Here is a 9,546-nt window from a genome sequence, read left to right on the forward strand (position 1 = left end):
ATGTTGCAAGATAAACAAATGCCACTAAGCTAAGGAAAGTAGATCCCTATACAAAGAGAAAGAAGGAAGAACCTTGCCCCCCAGGGATGAAGACGAGGGATACCTTGGCAAAATAAACATTTTTAGAAAAGATATCTAGAATAATAAAAGAAAACTATGGATAATTATTAACATAACACAAAACCATAGGTATAAAATACATAAAGGATAACCAATTAAGCTCAAAAAAAAACATAATGGGTCTTTAGAGAACTAAAAGAAATACCTCTTGCCCCCTAGTTAAGAGACAAGAGGAGAAAATATCTATTCTATAGAAGAATAAGGGGTAGAATTATGAAGAAATCTCAAAGGGGAAGTTTCTTTTCTCTTCCCTTTAATATCATTATGGATCGAATAAGAAGGGGAATTTGTATCATAAACTTTAGTTTGAGCCTCATCATAAGTGTGGGAAGAAATAGGAATAGCAGATGGAGAATTGGGAATATAAATATTAGGAATTGGATTAGGAAGGATAGGATTATGATTAGGAGAATTAGGGACTAGATTAGGAAGGATACAATTAAAAAGAGTGTAGGAAGCAGCAAGAATGGAAGACATCAAAGGAACACTTGGAACCACAGTTGACAGAGGGTTGGAATAGGTGTAAGGAATACTATGGTAAGAAGGTTGTGAGGTAGATAAAGACACTGGTGAAACACTTATAAGAAGAGATGAAAGAGATGTTACCACTATAGGAGGAGTGTAGGTAGGAATTCTAGGTAAAGGAATGGAAGAAGGTTCCACACTAGTGATAGGATGAGTGAATCCCAAATCTTGAACTTCTTGAATTAAAGGTTTGATACCACACAAGAGATTAACACCTTGATCACTATCACGAAGGACTTTCTTAAAGGCCTCTATAGCTTGAATAGAATTTTGAGGATATAACATTCTAGGTGCATCAATGTTGTAATTAGTGGAACATGAAGGTAGCCATTTACACACCCTATCATAAAGATAAATTGAAGAGGTTATAGAGGAAGATAAAATAGGAATAGTATCAATGGAGATCTCATTTGAACAATTTTCATCCTCACTTTCATGCATCTCATTAAGGGATCTATCATTTTTTGTAATAAAAGCCTCATCAAAGTATTGAAAACAAAATTCATACTTGTTGACCACAAAGTAACACTAAAAGCATGAAAAATGTAAAAAAATTTATATTTTTAAAGAAATTTTGCAAAAAAAATTATATTTTTGAAATATAAATGAAAGAGTATAAAATAAATCTATTTTTATAAACATGCAAGATCTAACACAAGATTCAAATCTAACACCAAAAAGAAAGATTTTTCGTAAACAGGTTCACCAAAATGTAAGATATAAAAATATGGATGAAATGAATAGGGTTTATAATAATGTACATGAAAGAGACCCTAAACACATATTTTACACATACATATGAATTGTAAGGGGATGAAATATAAATCTAGAAATGCTAATATTGAAATGAAGAAATGAAAGTACTTACCTCCGAAAAAGAACCTATTGAAAACCCTGTCAAATAGTCTCAGAAATTGTTGATTTTCACATTCCTCAACTAAAACTATGAGATCTACAAAACCTAGAAATATTTTTCTTTTTTGATCCAAGTCAACCTTGACCCAAAGGTAGGGTAAGGTCTTACCTTGGGGTACAATTGTACCCCTTTATTTCTAATCTTGACCTGCACTACTCCAACGAAAATTATGTTCATAGATCCTAATAGTTTGACAAAAAGGGTATCCAAATCTACATTGATATTCATTGTCTCACACCTATATCTGCAAGAAAAAGGGTTTTGTTTTTTGGATGAGGAGGTTTCCTTGGTCAAACCCCAATTTGGAATCAACCTTAATAATGGAATTGAAATAGAGAATGCTAGCAAGTAGTAGAAGTAGATCTATCAATGAAGCTATGATATTCAATTTAGATATGCAATTATATTTAAAAATGTAAGCAAGTATATTGATATGAAAGCTTGGACTCAATAATGTAAATGAAAACCTCCATGATTGTATGCTTGAAATCCACCTTGAGGGAAGAATGAATAGATCTTGAAGATGAACAAAGGATCTTGAAGGAAGATCACACCACCATGATGGATAGATCTAGGGTTTGAATGATGAATCTTGAATTCTTGAACCAAATCCCTTCAAAGGCTTGAATTCTTGAATCCTTGATCTTTAGTGGAGAACTTGAATGCATGAATGGGTGATTGCTTTCTCGCTTGACTTTCTTGATTGAATTTGCTTGGGAGAAAACTTGATTACTTGATCATGAAAGTGGATCACTTGATCATGAAAAATAGATATGAAAATGAGAGAGGAAATCTTCCTTTTATAATATTGTAGGGCACAAACTTGGAGAGAGGCTGACATAGGAGAATTAAATTTTAATTAAGCCTTAACCCCTAGAAATGGACCTAGAATAAATATAATTTAAGAGTTTACCGTTCCAAAACCTTAAACAACCAACTTGGAAATGGGAAAATGAACTTTCGAACTTATCCCTGCATCTAGAAAACTTTTCAATGAAAAGGGGGACCTGGGTCAAGGTCGAGGTTGACCTTGACCCAAGGGTTTAGGACCCTTGGAAGATGAGCCAAAAGGGGAAAAAAATACCCAGGGAGGCCCAAATAGAGCCTTAAACAGGCACAGAATATGGGAAGGGGGTTGAAAATAGGGGACAACTTGATGAAGGCCCAAAACACCCACTAAGGAGGGCTAAATGTTCTTAACATGAAAGAGCTTCCATTTTAAGATGATACAGCTCAAAATATATTGATAGCCCCTTTACACAAGGAACTAAAAGAGTAAAGGAAAAATCTTCAAGCCAGCCTTGGGACCCAAACAACCTAACCTATGGAAGAAAACATTAGCTCACCCAAGAGGTAAAACAATGTAGTCAAAATATGTTGGAAATATGCAACAAGGAGATGTTATTAATAAGGAGAGGATGATGAGCACTTAGGAATCACCTAATACTGTGGAGACATAAGAAGATATTAATGTAGTTTGGGGAGGGTAGAGATCTAGGGAAATTAAAATTTCTACTTATGCATCAACTTTAGATAGGCCACATCCTTACCTACAATTCCTTGTAAGAGAAAGAATCACAACTAAACCTAGAATTTATGTAAAAATCATTAAGATAATGTACATAAACATATAGAATTCATATATGGAATTAATTATGGAATATAACTAACTAATTTTCATGAAGAAAACATGGAAATAACACAAAATACACCCAAATACCATTGTGTTAATTTCATGTAACATTAAGTCATGAATATAAATAAAAGAACAAAATTGTGCCAAAAAATTAAGATTTAAATAGAGAAACCATGATTGAGAATATTAAAGGGCCCAAAAGTATATAAATTGTTAATATTATTAGGTTTAAAAGGTCTAAGTTTAATTGAAAACTAGAATTTCTTAAATTCCATAATATATTATAACAACAGTCATAAAGCAAAAAACCTAGATGAATAGGCTAATCATCAGTATTCTTCCCCCAAGGAAGATTCTACTTCATATTCACTATGATCAACTTGGTCAATCATCAAGAACCATTCTAAGCCATGTCATTCCAGAGGGTTACAAACATGCATGGCACTCAACAGAAACCACCAATTCATTCTTATTCATGGGACCCTCATATTAAACTCCTCAAATTTCTTGATGATTGGGATACGTTGTACTTCTACCACCTTATTCATGACTCCAAAGTCCATATTGGACCTAGGGATGCATAGGTTAGCATCAATGTTATCCAAGAGTATTTTAAGCTCAACCACTAGGTGAGGTTTAAAGAGACTACAAAAGAGATCTAGAATTTCTCTTTTGTCTCAATCCACATGTACTATAATTGTAGTGAAGATAGCAATGATATCTGCATTTGATTTCAACCTATCACTTAGCAAAAAGAAACCACATCCAACTTGTTGAAATTAGATTGTTGAAGTGAAGAAGATTGATGAAACCTATCATGGAACAATCATTATTTTGTCACTGATGTCAAACCTACTACTTGTTGGTGACACAATTTCTTACTTTGGTCTAAATGCTACCAGTTGTTTGATTGATGAAGAGGATTTGAAAAGAAAGGATAACAAGAGAACCTAGAGAAAGGTTAAGTTATTTGGTGTATAAAAAGATCACTAAGTCCAAGCTAGACATTGATGATATAGTGTATTGTTTATCTACTTAAGGCTATAATGAAAGGATACTTGAGAAAACACTAGAAGAAGGCTAAGTAAAGAAAAGTGTCTGCCAAGACTGGCCGAGAAAATAGTGCAGGTCGAGAAAATTTAGTTTAGGCTGAGCAAAAAAAAGTGGAAGTCAAGTGAAGTAAGTTCAGTATGTGTTGTGTGAAGAAACTTAGTATGAGTCGAGCAAGAGAAATCTAGTTGGTGCTGAGTGAAGACCATTGGTATGTGTCGAGCACCAATAAAGACCTAGTGGATGTCAAGAAACCTAGTGTTGGCTAAGCATCAAAACACAATTTTTTCCAAGCAAACAGAGTGTTATTGTCGAGTGCCAATAAAATGTGTTAGATCAAAGATTTAACAAATATGAGCTGACAAATTCAATTTTTTAAATTTTGTGAAGTGTGTGGAAGATTACTATGATGAGCTAGTCACACAGAATTCAAGATAAACCATTTTGAGGCAAATTCAAAGAATATTGTAGAGGAAGTTTCTAGAAGGGATAAAATGGAAAAGTGGGTAGATTCATTGAATCTTACCTAACCCTAGAATGGACGATTATGGTTAAGCAAAAAAAGACCTAAATTCTGTATTTATAGAGATAGCAGGCTAGAAAGGATAGTTGTCATGTGCGAGAACCTAAGGAAGACAAGAAGTCTATAGTGATGCTTTATATGGTGGTCGGATAAAAGAGTTTGCAATTGGCATACAAAGAAAGAAGGCTTAAGAGGATGAATGCTTGAAGGGTGAACAAGTTCTCAAAGATGAAGAGGATGAATGCCAAGTAGAATGGAGGACTAGATGTGAGATCTATAATCTACAAGTGAGTTGTTATTATTATTAGATCAAGTCCTACTGTTACTCTCTAACAATTGCATTAGTCTAGATAAATCCTTTTGATTAAGGTTGACCTAATAGTCATTAGTAAATCCTTTAATAGGGTGACATTATAATGGAATGTTCTAAAGTCCTCTAACAAGGTTCACTCCTAATAGGGTGATTGAGATCCTTTAACCAGGTCGCATTTAATAGTGTGCATTGTAACCTTTAACAGGGTTGGCTCCTCATAGAGCTCACTCCAGAAGAGTGAAAATTGATAGCATCTTACTAGTGTTTTTTCCCAAATTGGGTTTCCATGTAAAATCCTTGTGTTAAAATGTGTGATTGATTTTGTGGTTTTGCATGTTTACATTTTTTCAAAGTTATTTTAACATAGGATAGCAATATGCATATGTTTAAGATATTGAATGGTCAATGCATGCATAAGGATAAGTTGCAATACTAGAAAGTTTTATTTGTACATTTTGACCTTGGATAATTGTTTACTGCACCGCCCCCCCCCCCCCCCCCCCCCAACCTCTTAGTTATTCTAAAGTATTCCAATAATTGGTATCAGAGCACCAAGTGCTTGTGAAGAGAAATTTTGAAGGTACATAAAGCTAAAGATCAAGATATATAGAAAGGAGGTGCCCAAGTTAAACAAGGAAAACTTTCCTACATGGAAAAGTTTGATGAAGCTACATCTAGGAGGTCTTGGAGATTATGCACAGTTAATTATCACCACTGGGCATGTTGATCCAACTGGAGCCCCAAATGTTGATCAATTGAAATAACAAGAATGAAGACAAATTTGGAGGTAGAAAAGATGACAATAAAAAAGGCTACAAGGACAAGAGAGAAGGCTTGTTACATTGCTGAAGAAGAATTCAATGATGAATATGAAGATCATGATGATGAAGTTGTCTATGTTTCTATAAAGGATGATTTTGATGAAAATGAGGCAACTACATTGATATCTTATGTGAACAAAATTGATAGATGGATCATTGATAATGGATGTTCACATCACATGACTTGAGACAAAAGTAAATTCATTACCCTTGAGCATTACAATTGAAATCGTGTTAGGTTTGGTAATGATGCACCACGTCTGACTAAAGGAAAAGGATCAATAAGATTGACAGAAAAGATCATGTGTGACAATGATTACTATATGGAAGGACAGAACTATAATTTTTTGAGTGTGTCACAATTGAATAGTTTAGGTTACAAAGTTGAATTTGATAACAGAAAAGCTAAGATCTATGAAACTGATGCAAAACTAATTGGAAGTGGAGATCAAGCTAGAGGTAATCTATTTTATCTTGATTTGAATGATGCTACTTATCTTGTTGTACAATTTGATGATGTGTGGCTATGGAACAAGAGGTTATGTCATGTAAATTTTAACAATTTGATCAGTATCAATAAGATAAAAGGAGTCAGAGGTTTGCCAAAACTAAAGAAACCCAATAATGTGATTTGCAAACAATTTCAGTTAGGCAAGATGACAAAGTCTAGTTTTAAAAGTAAGGCTCATACTTCAAAAGAAATTCTTGAATTAGTTCATACTAATTTATGTGGAATAATTGATGTGCAAAGCTACGAAGGTAACAAGTACATTATCCTATTTGTCGATGATTACTCAAGAATTAAGATAGTAATGTTCTTAAAAGAAAAAATTGATGCTTTTCAAGTGTTTAAATGGTATCTAGCAAGAGTTGACAGGGAAACTAGAAAGAGCTTGAAATGTCTGAGATCTGATAGAGGTGGAGAGTTTATATCAAATGAGTTTGAGAACTTCTATAATGATAGAGGAATAAAGAGATAAACTTCCGCACCTAGGACCCCTCCACAAAATGGGATCACTAAAAGGAGGAACAAATTAGTAATGTGTTGTGCTAGAATATTGATGTTGGAGAAGAATGTTGCTTTGAAATACTAGAGAGAAGTTGTTGGTACAATTGTATATACCTTGAACTAATTACAAGTGAAGAAAGGTACAAATTCTACACCTTTTGAATTATGGTATGGATACTCACCCAAAGTCAAATATTTTAAGGTATTTGGGAGTCACATTATTAAGGACAATAGAAATGGTAAACTTGATGCTAAAAGTGAAGAAGGTATATTCCTAGGCTACTCCACAAGAAGTAAAGCTTATAAGTGTTTAAATACTAACACTAAAAAAGTTGTGGAAAGTGCAAATGTAAAGTTTGATGAATATTCAGAAGTGCATGAAGATGAACCAAAGAAGGAACCTGAAAATAACACAACTTTTATGTACTACTATTAAGACATGTATGTTATTGATTATAATTATGCAAATCAAGTTGTTAATCAATAAGAATCAATGATTGTTAAGTCACATACAATGGATGTCGAGTTGCATTCAGGTGTCGAGTTGCAATCAGGAGTCGAGTTGCAATCAAAAGTTGAGGTACATTTTGATATTGGGAACAATTTACATGAAAGGAATGTTGAGTTACATGATTGAGAAACACACAATGAATCTGAAATTGATTGACCCATTGTAGAAAGAAGAGTTGAACCAAGGTTATCAAAGTATGTCAAAAAACATCATCCTGTTGGATGAATTATTGAAGATAAAGAAGTTAGACCAATGAAAAGGAATAGGTTAAGAAATGACACATTTTTGTTAGGCATGCATGAGCCTAAGTTAGTGAAGGATGCATTAGAGAATGAATACTAGAGTAAAGCCATGAAAGAAGAGATTGATCAAATTGAGAAGAACAAACATAAACTCTAGTACCCATGCCAGAGAATAAGAATGTAATTGGAACCAAGTGGGTGTACAAAAATAAATTGGATGAGAATGGTGAAGTTACAAGGAATAAGGCAAGACTAGTTTACAAAGGATATGCACAAGAAGAGGGAATTGACTATGGAGAGACAATTGCCCTAGTTGCAAGATTGGAAGGAGTACAAACTCTACTTTCTTACTTTGCATACAAAGAATTTAAAGTTTATCAAATGGATGTAAAGTTAGCATTTCTAAATGGTATACTTGAAGAGGAGGTTTACATAAAATAACAAGAAGGATTTATTGATCCAAACAACAAGAACATGGTGTGTAGATTACACAAAGCTTTATATGGTTCAAAGCATGATCCTAGAGCATGGTATGAAAGGCTTCACAATTATCTTGTGAAGATTGGTTTTGAGAAGATTGATGACAACAACAATCTATACTTGAAGACAAAAGGAGGTAAAGGAATTTTACTAGCTAAAATATTTGTTGATGATATCATATTTGGAGGACAAAATGCATTATGTAAGGCATTTGCAAATGAAATGAAGAAAGAGTTTGAGATGTCTATGTTTGGAGAGATAAAGTTCTTTGTTGGATTACAAGTATATTAGATTAAATATGGTATTTACATCACTCAATCCAAGTATGTGAAGGAAATATTGAAAACTTTTGGTATGGAGGATTCAAAACCTATTAGTACTCCTATGGTGACAGGACACAAATTATCCAAAACTGATGATTCTGTAGAAGTAAATCAAATGTTGTACAAGTCTATGATTGGAAAATTGAAATATGCTAACATTACATTAGATGTTCGGATTGTTGCAAGGTTTTCTGCAAATCCTGAGCAAAATATGTGATGCCCCACTAGAGAACACAAAAGAAATTAACCTAAAGTTTCACTAAGTTTTCCAAACATTATTTTTGAAAGATAATAACTTAACAACAACATAAATAATATAGCAGAAGCAATAACTTACATGTAAGCACATACCATAAAATAGGTTATAATTCTTAAGGGTTCCATGACGTTGAATCACATTTAATTTTAATTAATACTAAAACCAATACATAACACATCCACATTAAAGAATAACTACAAGTATGAATCCATTTTTAAATATATATATATATATATCCCGAATGCTACTTGGCAATAATCAGAATGCACAATCATCCACTATACAAGTCACAGGGTATAAAAGGCTGAAAGAATATACATCATAAAATAGATTACATCATCTCTTAAGATCCATGAAATAAAATACAATACAATAGGTATAATCATCCATCACAGTACACAAGAATAGAATGAAAGGAAATGTAGAACAGGAAACTCCAGCCACGACATTGAACTATCGGATCTCAATGGTAAAAGTAAAAAACACTACCACCCGACCTCATGGTAACCTAAAAAGGGTCCACTCCCACCAAGTTGAGGAGATAGTCTCAAGTCCCAAACAAGATAACAAACTTAAAATTCAAATCCAACATCTAGGTCAAGGCAATCCTGGAAGTAATCTAACTCAAGGTACCAAGACACAAATGACATCTAAACTCAGAGGCAACAATGACACATAGGAAATATACTATGTAAGTGGGCAAGTGTCATCACATGAGCCAACTCTAAGGTTACACTGGTAGCCTGACTAGACTCTGGCCCCCTAGTGACTCTATGTGGCACTAGTATCCTTTCGTACTGACAAGGCATACTAACAAA

The sequence above is a fragment of the Cupressus sempervirens genome, chromosome 3 (genome assembly GCF_028749045.1).
Source record: "Cupressus sempervirens isolate cs-2001-9-10 chromosome 3, ASM2874904v1, whole genome shotgun sequence".
In the NCBI taxonomy this organism is placed as follows: domain Eukaryota; kingdom Viridiplantae; phylum Streptophyta; class Pinopsida; order Cupressales; family Cupressaceae; genus Cupressus; species Cupressus sempervirens.